The sequence below is a fragment of the Arachis ipaensis genome, chromosome B09 (assembly GCF_000816755.2).
Source record: "Arachis ipaensis cultivar K30076 chromosome B09, Araip1.1, whole genome shotgun sequence".
In the NCBI taxonomy this organism is placed as follows: Eukaryota; Viridiplantae; Streptophyta; class Magnoliopsida; order Fabales; family Fabaceae; genus Arachis; species Arachis ipaensis.
The window spans coordinates 48,476,943-48,492,658 of NC_029793.2; the positions used below are offsets into that span (position 1 = coordinate 48,476,943).

At 35.5% G+C, this 15,716-nt stretch overlaps 1 long non-coding RNA gene across 1 annotated transcript; it reads right to left on the minus strand.

Moving 5' to 3' along the window:
* Positions 5,508-9,604, minus strand: LOC107619736. The gene is made up of 2 exons (XR_001615768.2): positions 9,089-9,604; positions 5,508-7,029 (listed from the first exon to the last, which is right to left on the minus strand). It is a non-coding gene; the product is annotated as an uncharacterized LOC107619736 (long non-coding RNA).

Consider the following 15,716-nt stretch of genomic DNA (forward strand, 5'->3'; position numbering starts at 1 on the left):
ACTACTACTACTGCTGCTACTACTACTACTACTACTACTATTACTACTACTACTACTACTACTAAACGTAAACTTAAAACTGGTCCTTTTAAACTTTATTCGAAAGATAATTTTACGAGGAAAACTGTTTGATCTTACAATTTTCACCATAAACAGTTATGTATTATCTCCAAACAAACAGTAAAATAACTGAAACTTATGTAAAACGTCTTTTAATTTTTTTTTTCGGTTTTATACGAGTTAAGAAGATCTGGTTACGACGTCGTTTCGGTGGTTGATACTCAGAGTGTCGTCAACGTCACTACGGTTAAGGATATTGTGGTAGACATATTGTTTAACTTTAAATTCAATTACAAGGTTACGTACCACTCTTTTCGAACTTATTCTTTGTCCACGTAATACACTCTTGTATAAGGTAATATAGATGGATTATATTCACGTATCTAAGTTCATGTAGTAGACTTACCCTTTTGTCTTTCGTTGTTGGGTCCTTTGTTCCATACAGATGTTTGGTGCACAACTTTATAATAGTGTTTTTATTTTATCTTTTAAAGAGATTGTTCTCACTACTCGCCTATTAAATATGCGAAAAACCGTAACAAAAATCTATCAAAAATTACACAAAATCAGTGAAAAATAATATAAAAATAATCAAAAATTTATTTTTAGTATAAATACCTGAAATGATACTCAAACACATAAAAAGACACTAAAGTCCATTAAAGATCGACTTTAACTCCCTCGACTCGTTTTTAGACTAAGTCCGACTTTTTCCTGACGACTACGACAACCTAAGACTGGAGGGACGTGAACCTTACATAAAAGACCTCGATGTCTTCAGGTTAACTACACGAAAGTTAACGTTCATCATCATCATCATCATCATCATCATTATTATTATTATTATAGAAAAAATATAGGTTGTTAGTTCTAATTAATAAAGTGAGTATAATTAAAAAAAATTAAGATTTTAGCGAAAATAGTAACGGCAGCTAAAAGTGAATAATAGTATAATTTTAGAACTTTTTTAGTGGCCATATAAATTGCTGGTAAAATAGATTTTAGCGACAATAGTAACGGCAACTAAAAGTGAACAATATTTCCATCTTAGAATTACTTTTAGTGGCCATACAAATTGCCAAAAAAATTGCCCCTAAAAGTTATATACTTTTTGCGGCCATTAAAATGGTGTTTACCGGCAAATGTTATAATGGCCACTAAAACCTTTTAGCGGCGAAGCATAAGACGGCTAATGTCTAATTGCCGGTAAATGTATTAGCGGCTATTTTTATTGCCACTAAAAGTAAAATAAATGGCCACTAAAAGTGATTATTTTTGTAGTTGTAGAATAGGCATAAGTTGTAGGAGGCGAAGCAGAAGAACCAAATCGCACAATTAGCTTGCTACGAATTGTAACTTTCATGGTTTCAAATCACTTAAGTATTAAGAATTATGTGTTACGCTAGAACAGATTTAAGATCGAATAAGAGGGTACAGAATTTATGAAGAAATGTATAAATAATGACAATGATAGATAATCAAATTTGGTTCCAAAAAGAATTGAAACAAGGAGCGAAAAAGATGATAAATCGAAGAATAAGCAATACGTACATCATGTGGCATGATTAAAGCACCTATCTTCAGTGTAAGCTAATCAAAGAATAACTTCTAACATTTTTCAAAGAATTAAGGACCATTATTATGCGAAACAAGTTCAAAGCTAACTAAAAAAAAAACTCACGATTCGTAAAGAGAAATATGAGCAATATTAAGGATAAAGGTTCCAAGTGTTTTCAAGTGAATAATCAGAATTATAATCAAGCATAAATATATATATGAATAAGTATGGTTGGGAACAAAGTCAAATCATATTCTAAAAGGGAAAATCTAAAAAGCAAGGAATTCTAACATAACCAATAAAAGAGAAAACAATGTACTAAGCTACACGACACGAACAAGATTACATGTCAAAACGGGACTGACGATGAGAATTTTATGTCGGTTTGGAATCGATCAAAACAATAATTAATTCGTTGGTAGCATACTCCAAACCAACAATGAATTCTCATAATCAAATGTTAAATTCAATACAAAATAAACGAGAGTAATTAAACCTCGGGTCATTCTACCTAGAAATTGCAATTGAGTGTTATATTATTGGCTATGGGGATCAAGAGAGTTTGATGGCATGAGACAAGGAATGTGAATGGCAAGAAATATAAATTGTAAGAAATTAAAAGGAGGCAAGTAAAGGCAATGAAAACGAAAAATTAAGTACTAAAAAGGACTCTTGGCAAGAAGTGATCTAGGTTTCCTATCCTAGTTATGGACCACAAATATGACAATTGTGTGGAATCAATCCAAATCAGTCAATCCTCCTTGAGAATTAGTCAAAAGGCGTAATTGATCTCAATCCATAAATCCTAGGCAACTCACTAATTACTTAGTGAAAGACTAGCGTCAATGGAAACCAAACCAATTAACCATTCTCACACAATGCGGAATGGACATCCACAACTCAATTCCACCCAAACATCCAATTTCTCAACCAAGAGTGTGAAAATTAAACATGCAAGAAATTAAACATCAAAGCAATTAAATAAACATGCAAGGAATTAAAAGTCAAAGCAATAAAAGTCAAAGTAATTAAATGCAAGGAAAGGAAACTTCAAATGCAAGAAAACTTCTTGGCAAGTAATTGAGAGCTAAGATTACCTATCTTAGCCATTGACCACAAACACATGATGAAGAGTTAATCCTACTTAGTCAACCTTACATTGAAGATAAGTCAAATAGGCATAGTTAATTTCAATCCCTAAGTCCTATGTCAACACTAATGAGTCACATAGAGTCAAGGGAAACCAAATCAACTAACTACTCTAATATATCAAACAAGAATGGACATCAATGACTCAAGGATCACCAAAGTCATCAATTTCAAACCAAGAGTTAAGAAAAACTAAGTAAAGACTAAGCCAAGCATTTTATCAAACACTTGGTGTGCATAAAAATAAAATAACATTAAATTGGAATAAAATAAATTCCTAACTACCAAAAGCAAGAAAATCATAACAACAACTAAAGAAAGCAATAAATGAACATGAAACATAAATTGCATTAATTGAAAGTAAAATTAACATAGAGTGTTCATAACATAAAAATGACAAAAGAAAGAAAATTACAAGAGAAATAAAGAAGAGAAAGACAAGAAAAGCATGAAAACATAAAAGGAAACTACATTAAAACAATAATTAAAGGCAAAAATTAAAGAGAAATAAAACTAAGAAACCCTAATTCTAGAGAGAAAAAAGAGCTTCTCTCTCTAGAAAACTAAGCTAAAACATGTAAAAATCTAAACCTAAGTGCTCCCCCTTCATCCTTCTTCAATTTGGCTTGAAATAGCTTCAGAAATGAGTTGGATTGGCTTTGGAGGCCCAAAAATTTCCCCCAGCGATTTGCAATTAATGACCTCACGTGCATGCATGCGTGCGTACACACGACCTACTGTGCGTACGTACGGTTGCTCAAACTTTCCATCGTGCGTACGCACGACATTTGGTGCGTACGCATCCTTGCACGAAGTGACTGTGATGCGTGCGTACGCATCTTTGCAGCAGCTTCCAAATTTCATTTTCTTCATGATTTCTCCCCTTTTTGATGCTCTTTCTTCATTTCTTCAACCCAAACTTACCTTGAAAATCTGAAATCACTTGACAAATACATCAAGGCACCAAATGGGATCAAAGTGAATAAAATTTAGCAATAAAAAGCCTAAAGAGCATGTTTTCATTTTCAAGCACAAATTAGGAAGACATCATAAAACTATGCTATTTCAATGGATAAATGCAAGAAAAGTCAATGAAATCCACCTAATTAAAGCAAATAAATACCATGAAATGTGGATTCATCACATCCCCACACTTAAACAATAGCATGTCCTCATACTATACCAAAGGAAGATAAGAAGCGGAATCAACAATTATTCAATGTAACTAACTATATGCAATCTACCTATATGTATGTAACTATACTATCTAACTATATATATATGTATTTAATTAGTCTAATTAAATCAATTTCCAAGAAAGCATCTATATACAACCAAGGGCTAAGGCAATCATAACCAAATTCTATTCACAATTGAATTGAGTCATATAAAAGAATTTAACCAAACTTGCAAGATAACAATGATCAAAGGTGGAAATATGGAATTGAGTGATTGAACCCTCACCGGATATGTGTATGCACTCTAGTCACTCAAGTATTTAGGGTCAATTCACTCAATTCTCCTCTAATCATGCTTTCTAAAGTTTGTTCTTCATCTAACCAATCAACAAAAATTTAATGTACATATGCAAAAATCATGAGGTCTTTTTAAGGTTGTAATGGGGCTAAGGTTAAAGGTAAGGATGTATATATGGCTAGGTGAGCTTGCATTTGAATCTTTGATTAGCCTAAATTATCACCTAACACACACACAACCTATAAACTTCTAATATCAAACTTAGCTACCCATAATCTCACTTTTACATCCATACACACACTCATGCATCAAATTCAACTCCATCACATATGCATTGATTATTATTGAATTTCATATTTGGGTAATTTTGTCCCCTTTTCATTATTTCTTTTTCTTTTCTTTTTTTTTTCTTTTTCTTTTCTTTTATTTATTTATTTATTTATTTTTAACATAATATATACACCAACTCATCAATGCATATGGTTTCTATAATATTACATGAGCATGTACCCAAATTCCCAATATTTCTCAATAAGTATAAAACACATTTTTATCAACCAATGTTCCCCAAATCTTCCCCACACTTAGTTGACACACACACTCACTATCCCAAGCTAACCAAAGATTCAAATAGGACAATTAATTTTTTTTCACTTAAAGGTTAGTGATGCGGCAATATAAAGAACAAAAGGGGATTATAAAGGCTCAAAGTGGCAAACAAAGGTGAATGAAATGGTAGGCTTTTTGGGTTAAGTGAGCTATAATGAAGTAATGACCCCAATCACATAAATGCATAAGAATACATTAAACAATGGATATATAGAATTAAACAAACTAAAGATTGCAATCATAGAGAAGAGCAACACACAAGAATAAAATTAGTGGTCAAATGGTGTAACCACACAATAAGGCTAAAAAACTCACAAGTCATATGTTCTTCAACTCAAAAACCATATTCCACAATGTATAAATCATGCAAGTTTCAAAAGATTTAAACTCAATTCAATTTGAATTTCAATGCCCTATATAAAGAGTAAGTTTCTTGGAAATTTCATTAAATTGACTAACGTTTATTCTATATACGTATATAATGTGATAGGATGGAAAAATGTCAAAAATCCTAAGTTTAATTCCTAATTTCAAACAAACCAAAATAGCAAGTGTATAGGAAATCAAACTAGGTGCAATCATCACATCATCCTAAATCACAATCAAGACTAAAAACCAAAAAGCATATGTAAAAGCTAAAATTAAGAGCAAAATGTCAAAATATGCATAACTACTATATAATACTAATTTATGTACAAGCAAAATTAAAAAGTGCAATAAGTAAAAAGTAATAAACTAAATAAAGAAGGTTTTCAAAAAGGATAAAATATATACAAAGCAACTAAAAAGCATAATAAGAAAAAACTACACCAAAAGTGTTCGGAAATGAAATTTTTCACCCAAAATGTGCTGCTGAAGGACAACCTCCCCACACTTAAAATGTAGCACCGTCCTCGGTGCTCAGATCAAGCGGAGTGGAAAGACTCGTCACTATCATCGGCTCCTCTATCTGCTGGTGGGTCTCGGGCCTCCTCAGAACGCTCAGGTGGAGTGTCAGGCTCAGGTGGAATGTCAACACCGCCGGAGAGAATAAGCCTCCTCAAATGCTCATAGCGTCGCTGGCTGCGATGCTCTATCTGTTCAAAACGTCACTGGTTGCGACGCTCTGAACTGGCTATGTTGTCAGACAACTGGTGGATCAGGCTAAAGAGTGGCTGTAGGAATGCTGGGGGTGCTGCATCGGTAGGTGCTGAAGCTGAAGGGACTGATGTGGAAGGTCCCACCTCTGTAGAAGGTGCTGGTGTCCGTTTGCTGCGTCGTCCAAGTGCTAGCTCAAGTCCCGGCTAGTCGCCATGTGGAGTGATCTTCTTATGGCCGGCGACTGTCGGTCTCTGATCAGTAGTCATCCAAAGAACCCCAGCCTCTGTAGCTAGCTGAGTAATCAAGCACGGGAAGGCTAGGTTGCCCACATAGTGAGGCCGCCCCATGGACCGTCTAATGTGCCGTGGAAGGTGTAACTCACGGCCCTCCAAGACACACCAGACCATAACAGCCATATCTGCAATAACCCTCGTCTCAAGGGTGCTTGGCATCACATAGTTAGACAGCAGCTGCTGCCAAATACGGGCCTTATATGTCAAAGAACGGACACGAATACCCAAGGGAGTCGTCTTATCAGCACCATATATTCACCGACTCCCAGGCTCAGCAATCACAGCTAAGACTTGGTCCCAATCAAAAGTCTTCATGTGCCTATCACCTTCAGCCTCTTCATATGCATCTTTACCACTCGGTCCAAGCTCAAGGTGGAGGGCATGCTCAATTGTCTCCTCAATGACCAGAATCTGCTGACCTCTCAGGTAAACTGCATCAAGGGCCCCAGTGTAGTAGTTCGCATAAAATTCTTTGACCCATGATTCATTCACCGTTGGAAGCTCCCGACCTATGAAACTCCAACCCCACTAAGCAATCCGATCATCCGTATACTGGCTCAACTCATCCGGGAGATGGAGTTCCCGCTCAACATGTAAGTTCCTTTTTAGGAACCTTTCAAACTTCCGCTTCGAATATGCATTGCTGAACTTATGTTTATCAGTGGGAGCTGTATTCTGAGCTTCTCTATCACTCCCACTGATACGCCTTGCATTGAATGCAGCATCAGAGGTATCAGCGGACTGAGAAGTTCGCTTCCTTTTGCCGGAGCTTGTGGCCTTACCCTTTCCTTTTCTGTCAGCCATCTGCAAAACAAGAAAGGAAATGGGGTTATAAACATAATTTAGAGGCACACAATCAAGAAAGTATGATAAATAGATAACAAGCAGAAACTGCATCACCTAGCAACATATAACGGAAGTGAACAGAAAATAGAAATTGAATGGAAGGATACATGAGAATCAAATTAAATCAAACACAAACAACTTCCAATCAAATTCAGGACATGAGAAAAGCTAACTTGCTTGTTTATCAAAGAATAAAAGAAGGAAGGAGCATTGTTACTATGCATAAAGAGAAAGAAAACAGTTAAAAGTTAAAAGTTAATGTTAGTTGAAAAATAAAAAGGAAAGTTAAAAGTTAAAAGTTATGTTAGTAAAAAGGAAAATGGTTAATTGAAAGAGAAAAGAAAATTTAAAATTAGGTGAAGGAAAAGAAAAAGTTAGTTGAAAAAGAAAACAAAAGTTAAATGTTATGTAAAAAGAAAGGAAAAGTTAGTAAAAGAAATGGAAGAAAAATCAAAAGTTAGGTGCATAGTCACAAGTCCCTTAATTCCAAAATGTTTCAAAAATGTCAAAACAAGCAAGTTTCTATTCACTTTTCAGAAGTTCAAGATGCCAAAACAAGTGATTCACATATACATGTAGAGCACATAATCAAGTAAATTGGCATAAGTTTAAGCAATTTGGTGTTAGCAAGTTAAAAACATCGAGAGATTCAAACACCAAATTCATATGAGGTATGAAAATCACATGGTTGAAATGAAAAATTGACAAGCTTATTTACTATGTGACTCAAGGCAACTTAGGCATGGAGAAAATTGAATCAAATTCAGCCACATAGGTAAAAAGAAATCCAACCTTGTGAGAGCATGCAAAAGAGCCTTGAATTTAAATGAAAACCAAGTTTATGGTCAAATTGTAGCTCAATTAAGGATTGTTCAATGCTTAAATATAACATACAAGTTAAAACAAGCAAAGAGATTAAAGAATTGACCAAAACTTGTAAGAAGACTCTTGAGGAAATTTCCAAAATCCTTTTAGACAACAAGATTCTTTTTGACACAGAATTCCATCAATTAGAATATTGTTGCACCAAGTAAAACAATATCATTTAATGAAACAAGGTTGGGAAAAATCCTACAGCATTTCAGCAGTAAATTGGACTATTTCCGAAACTCAAACAATCAGTTCAGATGCCATATGAATTCATTAACTAGTAAAAACACAAAAATCATGTGTGAATTTATATGGACCAAATAAATAAGCCAATTATCCAGTAATAAAGCATGAACAAACAATTAAAACCAAACCAACAGCATCAAGCAACATTCTTTGAACCATGAACAAAAGTAATGGTTCAAAATTCAGCACCACAACAGATCAACAAAGAACAATTCAGCAGCACTCTTTTTGTTCGATTCAACAACCAATCACAAGCATTCAACATGAATTCAAACAAATAAGCATGTTGGGTCAAGTGATTAAGTGTAAACTGAATCATAAACACAGCAGCAATAACAGTTTTAATGCAGACATTGAGCACAAATCACCATTGCGCAAACACATCCAGAAATTGATCAACTGTTACAAGAATGCAGCAAAATAGTGAATACAGAGAAAATGCAGTCTTCAGCAACCAAATCAGTGGAGTTAACAACAGTTGAAAACCCACAGTTAAGCAACATTGATTGCACAATATCAGCAGCGAACAAAAATTGCAGCAGCAAGATCAAATCAATTTCAGAAATTTATCAAAAATCACCCTCACTGCATAAGCAACCATTAACAATATCTAGCAACTGATTCACTCCAAATAGCCATGAACAAAAGCACAGCAGCAAGAACAGGGGTGCAAAAGAATCAGACAACCCAAATTAGCACAGGGGCAAATCAATGAAACAGCAAAATTTCCAAACAGCAGCATGAATAAAAACAAACCTAAATCCACTATTCAGCTCAGATTCTCTAACCAGCTAATCAACTAAACATGCATAAACTAACTAAATTAAGCTAAACAAAATTAACTAGCAGTAATATGATAAACGAAACAGAACAAAATAAAGGAAAAAGAAAGTGGGTAAACCTGAGAAGCAGAATTAGAGCAGAGGAAGGGAAGGGGAGAAGAAGGTGGAAGCGGCCGGCCAAAGTGGCGGCACCAGCGATGATACTCAGAGACTAAAGCGGCGAAGAAGAAGGGTAGCGCCGTGTTGCAGGGCTAAGAAACAGGGGAGATGCCCTGTTCCTGCTGCTCGAAGGCAATCGACAGAACAGGGGGAGGGGAATGGCGGTCGCGGCGAAGCGGAGGTGGTGATAGTTGAGACGGCACCGGTGACGAGGCTGGCGCCGCGGCGGTTTGGTGGTGGCGGAGAAGAGAATCCGGAATGGGGAACAGAGAAGGGATGAGAGAGGAGATAGGGCTTCGCGGTGGCCGCGCGGCGGCGCGGTGGGTGGTGGCGGCGGTGGATTCAGAAGTGGTGGCTGGTGGAGGTGTGTGCTGGGAATTTGAAACGGAGTGGGAGGGGGTCAGAGCGAGAGACGTTGGAGGGGGTGGTGTTTCTTGTGAAGAGAAATGAGAATAGGCTTCGCACAGAAGGGGGGTTCTGTGCTTTTGTAATTGCACGCACAAAAGGATACGCGTACGCACGGATGAATGAAATGTGGATTGTGCGTGTGTACCAACGATGCGAGGGCCACGGGCAGGGGCATATTTTGAGTGTGCGTATGCACGAACTGATTTTTTTTTACATCACCCACCATCCTAATATTCACAGAAATAAAAATTAACAAAAATTTGCAACTATTTACATTCAACTTTAAAATTACCAAGGTTTTATTCTCCAAAACAAAATTTGTTAACTACTCAAAATACTTGAAATATGCACAAATAAAAACTACCAAAACTACTTCAACTATCCACAACTAATTAAAAACTTCAAAATTGCAATTCATGACAAAAAGACAAATTCAAACAAAATTATCAATTATTCAAAAAAGCAATTGAAAAACTAAAAATCTAAAAAGACAAGCTACCAATCAAGATACATATTTACAAGAATGCAATAAAAGAGGAAAGTTGGAAAGTTTTACCATAGTGGGGTGTCTCCCACCTAGCATTTCTATTTAGAGTCCTTAAGTTGGACTTTATTGAGAAGCTCTCATCAAAGAGGCTTGTGTTTCAATTCTTCCTTGAATTTTCACCCATGTTTGTAATCTGCATGGCTTTTGAGATTCCAAAGCTTGTACACCCAATCTTCTTGTGAATTCTCTTCATTCCATCTAGGTGACAAATACTTGAAATTCTCAATCCCTATAACACAATAGCAACCAAACTCATAATGCAATGGGTGAGAATCCATAGGAGAAAAAGGAAATAAAAACAAAAGATAATAAGAATAAGCAAAATGGACTCCTAAAACTAGCAAAAATAAGCAATCAATCAAAAGCAAACTATTCACATATTCACATATTAACAATAACCGATAAAGTAACACCATTGCACTTCTGGTGCACGAAATTGTGATCTCAATGGCGCCAAAAACTTGGTACACACAATTGTAATCTCAACTCTTTTTTCACAACTCCGCACAACTAACCAGCAAGTGCACTAGGTCGTCCAAGTAATAAACCTTATGTGAGTAAGGGTCGATCCCACGGAGATTGTCGGCTTGAAGCAAGCTATGGTCATCTTTGTAGATCTCAGTCAGGCGGATTCAAATGGTTATGAGCTTTTGATAATTAAAATATAATTAAAACTGAAAATAAGATAGAAATACTTATGTAATTCATTGGTGAGAATTTCAGATAAGCGTATGGAGATGCTTTGCTCCTTCTGAATCTCTACTTTTCTACTACCTTCATTCAATCATTCATACTCCTTTCCATGGCAAGCTGTATGTTGGGGGATCACCGTTGTCAATGGCTACCGTCCGTCCTCTCAGTGAAAATGGTCCAAATGCGCTGTCACTGCACGGCTAATCATCTGTCGGTTCTCGATCGTGTTGGAATAGGATCCATTGATCCTTTTGCGTCTGTCACTACGCCCAACACTCGCGAGTTTGAAGCTCGTCACAGTCATCCCTTCCCAGATCCTACTCGGAATACCACAGACAAGGTTTAGGCTTTCCGGATCTCAGGAATGGCCGCCAATAATTCTAGCCTATACCACGAAGACTCTGATCGTGAACCAGGAGAATAAGAGACATGCATTCAAGCTTGTTTTCATGTAGAACGGAAGTGTTTGTCAGGCACGCGTTCATAAGTGAGAATGGTGATGAGTGTCACTTGATCATCACATTCATCATGTTCTTGTGTGCGAATGAATATCTTAGAATAAGAATAAGCTTGAGTTGAATAGAAAAATAATAGTACTTTGCATTAATTCATGAGGAACAGTAGAGCTCCACACCTTAGTCTATGAGGTGTAAAAACTCCACCATTGAAAATACAAAAGTGATGAAGGTCAAGGCATGGCCGAATGGCCAGCCCCCTAAACGTGATCAAGAGATCAAAAGTGATACAAAGATAGTCTCAAAAATGATCAAAAGATGATATGAAATAAATCACTAAAAGTAGTTTTTATACTAAACTAGTAACTAGGGTTTACAGAAATGAGTAAATGATGCAGAAATCCACTTTCGGGGCCCACTTGGTGTGTGCTTGGGCTGAGCATTGAGCTTTACATGTGTAGAGACTTCTCTTGGAGTTAAACGCCAGGTTGCAGCCTATTTGTGGCGTTTAACTCTGGTTTGTAACCTGTTTCTGGCGTTTAACTCTAGAATAGGGCAGGAAGTTGGTGTTTGAACGCCAGTTTCCATCGTCAAAACTTGGGCAAAGTATAAACTATTATATATTTCTGGAAAGCCCTGGATGTCTACTTTCCAACGCAATTGAGAGCGCGCCAATTGGGTTTTTGTAGCTCCAGAAAATCCACTTTGAGTGCAGGGAGGTCAGAATCCAACAACATCTGCAGTCCTTTTTCAGCCTCTGAATCAGATTTTTGCTCAAGTCCCTCAATTTCAGCCAGAAAATACCTGAAATCACAGAAAAATACACAAACTCATAGTAAAGTCAGAAATGTGAATTTTGCATAAAAACTAATAAAAACATAGTAAAAACTAAATAAATTATACTAAAAACTACCTAAAAACAATGCCAAAAAGCGTATAAATTATCTGCTCATCACAACACCAAACTTAAATTGTTGCTTATCCCCAAGTAACTGAAAATCAAATAGGATAAAAAGAAGAGAATATACTATAAATTCCAAGATATCAATAAAACTTAGCTCCAATTAGATGAGTGGAACTAGTAGCTTTTTGCCTCTGAACAGTTTTGGCATCTCACTTTATCCTTTGAAGTTCAGAATGATTGGCATCTGATGAGCGGATAATTTATACGCTTTTTGGCATTGTTTTTAGTATGTTTTTAGTAGGATCTAGTTACTTTTAGGGATGTTTTCATTAGTTTTTATGTTAAATTCATATTTCTGGACTTTACTATGAGTTTGTGTGTTTTTCTGTGATTTCAGGTATTTTCTGGCTGAAATTGAGGGACTTGAGCAAAAAATCAGATTCAGAGGTTGAAGAAGGACTGCTGATGCTGTTGGATTCTGACTTCCCTGCACTCAAAATGGATTTTCTGGAGTTACAAAACTCAAAATGGCGTGCTTCCAATTGCGTTGGAAAGTAGACATCCAGGGCTTTCCAGAAATATATAATAGTCCATACTTTGAACGCGTATAGACGATGCAAATTGGCGTTCAACGCCAGCTCTCTGCCCAATTCTGGCGTCCAGCGCCAGAAACAAGCTGCAAAGTGGAGTTCAACGCCCAAACTGGCACAAAAGCTGGCGTTCAACTCCAGGAATGACCTCTACACGTGCAACACTCAAGCTCAGCCCAAGCACACACCAAGTGGGCCCCGGAAGTGGATTTATGCATCAATTACTTACTTCTGTAAACCCTAGTAGCTAGTTTATTATAAATAGGACATTTTACTATTGTATTTGACATCTTGGAATCTTGGGAATCATCTTTGGACGCCTGGTTCTTAGATCAGAGGGGCTGGCCATTCGGCCATGCCTGGGCCTTTCACTTATGTATTTTTAACGGTAGAGTTTCTACACTCCATAGATTAAGGTGTGGAGCTCTGCTGTTCCTCAAAGATTAATGCAAAGTACTACTGTTTTCTATTCAATTCACTTGTTCCACTTCTAAGATATTCATTCGCACTTCAACCTGAATGTGATGAACGTGACAATCATCACCATTCCCTATGAACGCGTGCCTGACAACCACTTCCGTTCTACATCAGATTGAATGAGTATCTCTTAGATCTCTTAATCAGAATCTTCGTGGTATAAGCTAGATTGATGGCGGCATTCATGAGGGTCCGGAAAGTCTAAACCTTGTCCGTGGTATTCTGAGTAGGACTCTGGGATTGAATGACTGTGACGAACTCCAAACTCGCGAGTGCTGGGCGTAGTGACAGACGCAAAAGGATAGTAAATCTACGTAAGGTATTACTTGGACGACCCAGTGCACTTGCTGGTTAGTTGTGCGAAGTTGTGAACCATGGTATTGGCATCGTGTTTTTGGTGCCATTGCCAGGGAAAGAAAGAGCAATGAATTTTACATAATCAAAGTGTAATCACAATTTCGTCCACCAAGTTTTTGGTGCCGTTGCCGGGGAATCAATTTCGAACAACAATTCACAATCTGAGTAACAATTTCGCATACCAAGTTTTTGGCGCCGTTGCCGGGGATTGTTCGAGTTTGGACAACTGACGGTTCATCTTGTTGCTCAGATTAGGTAATTTTCTTTTTGTTTTCTTTTCAAAAAATTTTTCAAAAAAATCTTTCAAAAAAATTTTCTCATCTGTTTTCGAAAAAAATAAAAAATGTTTTCAAAAATATATTTTTATTCAGAATTTTTAAGAATGAATTCTAGTGTTTCATGAAGCATGTTGAAGCCTGGCTGGCTGTAGGGCCATGTCTCAATTCTTTTGGACTCAAGAGAAGAGCTTATTTATCTTTCTTAGCAAATTGGCTACTGAATGTAAAGTTCTGCTAAAGCTTGACTGGCTATTAAGCCATGTCTAACCCTCAGATTGGAGCTTTAGACTAACATGGCAAGATTCCTGGAATTCATATTAAAAATTTTGGAATCCTTATTTTTGTTTTTCAAATAATTTTTTAAAAAAAAATACAAAAAAATTATAAAATCATAAAAATCAAAAATATTTTGTGTTTCTTGTTTGAGTCTTGAGTCATGTTATAAGTTTTGTGTCAATTGCATGTGCATCTTGCATTTTTCGAAAATTCATGCATTCATAGTGTTCTTCATGATCTTCAAGTTGTTCTTGGTAAGTCTTCTTGTTTGATCTTTGCATTTGCATGTTTTGTGTCTTTTCTTGTTTTTCATATGCATTCTTGAATTCTTAGTGCCTAAGCATTAAAGAATTCTAAGTTTGGTGTCTTGCATGTTTTCTTTGCATTAAATTTTTTTTTCAAAAATGTGTTCTTGATGTTCATCATGATCTTCATAGTGTTCTTGGTGTTCATCTTGACATTCATAGCATTCTTGCATGCATTCATTGTTTTGATCCATAACTTTCATGCATTGCATCATTTTTCTTGTTTCTCTCTCTCATCATAAAAATTCAAAAAAAAAATATCTTTCCCTTTTTCTCTCTCATCAAATTTGAAAATTTGAATTGACTTTTTCAAAAATTTTTAAAAATCTAGTTGTTTTTATGAGTCAAATCAAATTTTCAATTTAAAAATCTTATCTTTTTCAAAATCTTTTTCAAAAATCAAATCTTTTTCATTTTTCTTAGTTATTTTCGAAAATTTTAAAAATATTTTTCAAAAATCTTTTTCTTATTTTTATATCAAATTTTCGAAAATAACAATAACAATTAATGTTTTGATTCAAAAATTTTAAGTTTGCTACTTACTTGTTAAGAAAGATTCAAACTTTGAGTTCTAGAATCATATCTTGTGATTTCTTGTGAATCAAGTCATTAATTGTGATTTAAAAATCAAATCTTTTTCAAAACTAATTTCAATCATATCTTTTCAAAAATACCTTATTATCTTATCTTTTTCAAAAATTTGATTTCAAAATATCTTTTCTAACTTCTTATCTTCTTATCTTTTCAAAATTGATTTTCAAATTTGTTTCAACTAACTAACTAACTTTTTGTTTGTTTCTTATCTTTTTCAAAACTACCTAACTAACTCTCTCTCTCTAATTTTCGAAAATATCTTCCCTCTTTTTCAAAATTTCTTTTTAATTAACTAATTATTTAAATTTTTAAATCTTAATTTTCAAAAATTACTAACCTTTTTCAAAAACTATTTTCGAAAATCACTAACTCTTTTTCAAAAATTATTTTCGAAAATCCTTTCCCTCTCTCCTCTTATTCTATTTATTTATTCATCTACTAACATCTCTTCCTCACATCACTCACCAAATTCGAACCCCCTCTTCTATTTGTGTTCGAATTTTTCTTCTTCTTCTTTTTCTACTAACAATAAGGAACCTCTTTACTGTGACATAGAGGATTCCTCTTCTTTTCTTTTTCTCTTCTCTTTCTTATGAGCAGGGACAGAGAAAAAGGCATTCTTGTTGAAGCTGATCCAGAACCTGAAAGGACTCTGAAGAGGAAACTAAGAGAAGCTAAATTACAACAATCCAGCAAGCACCTTT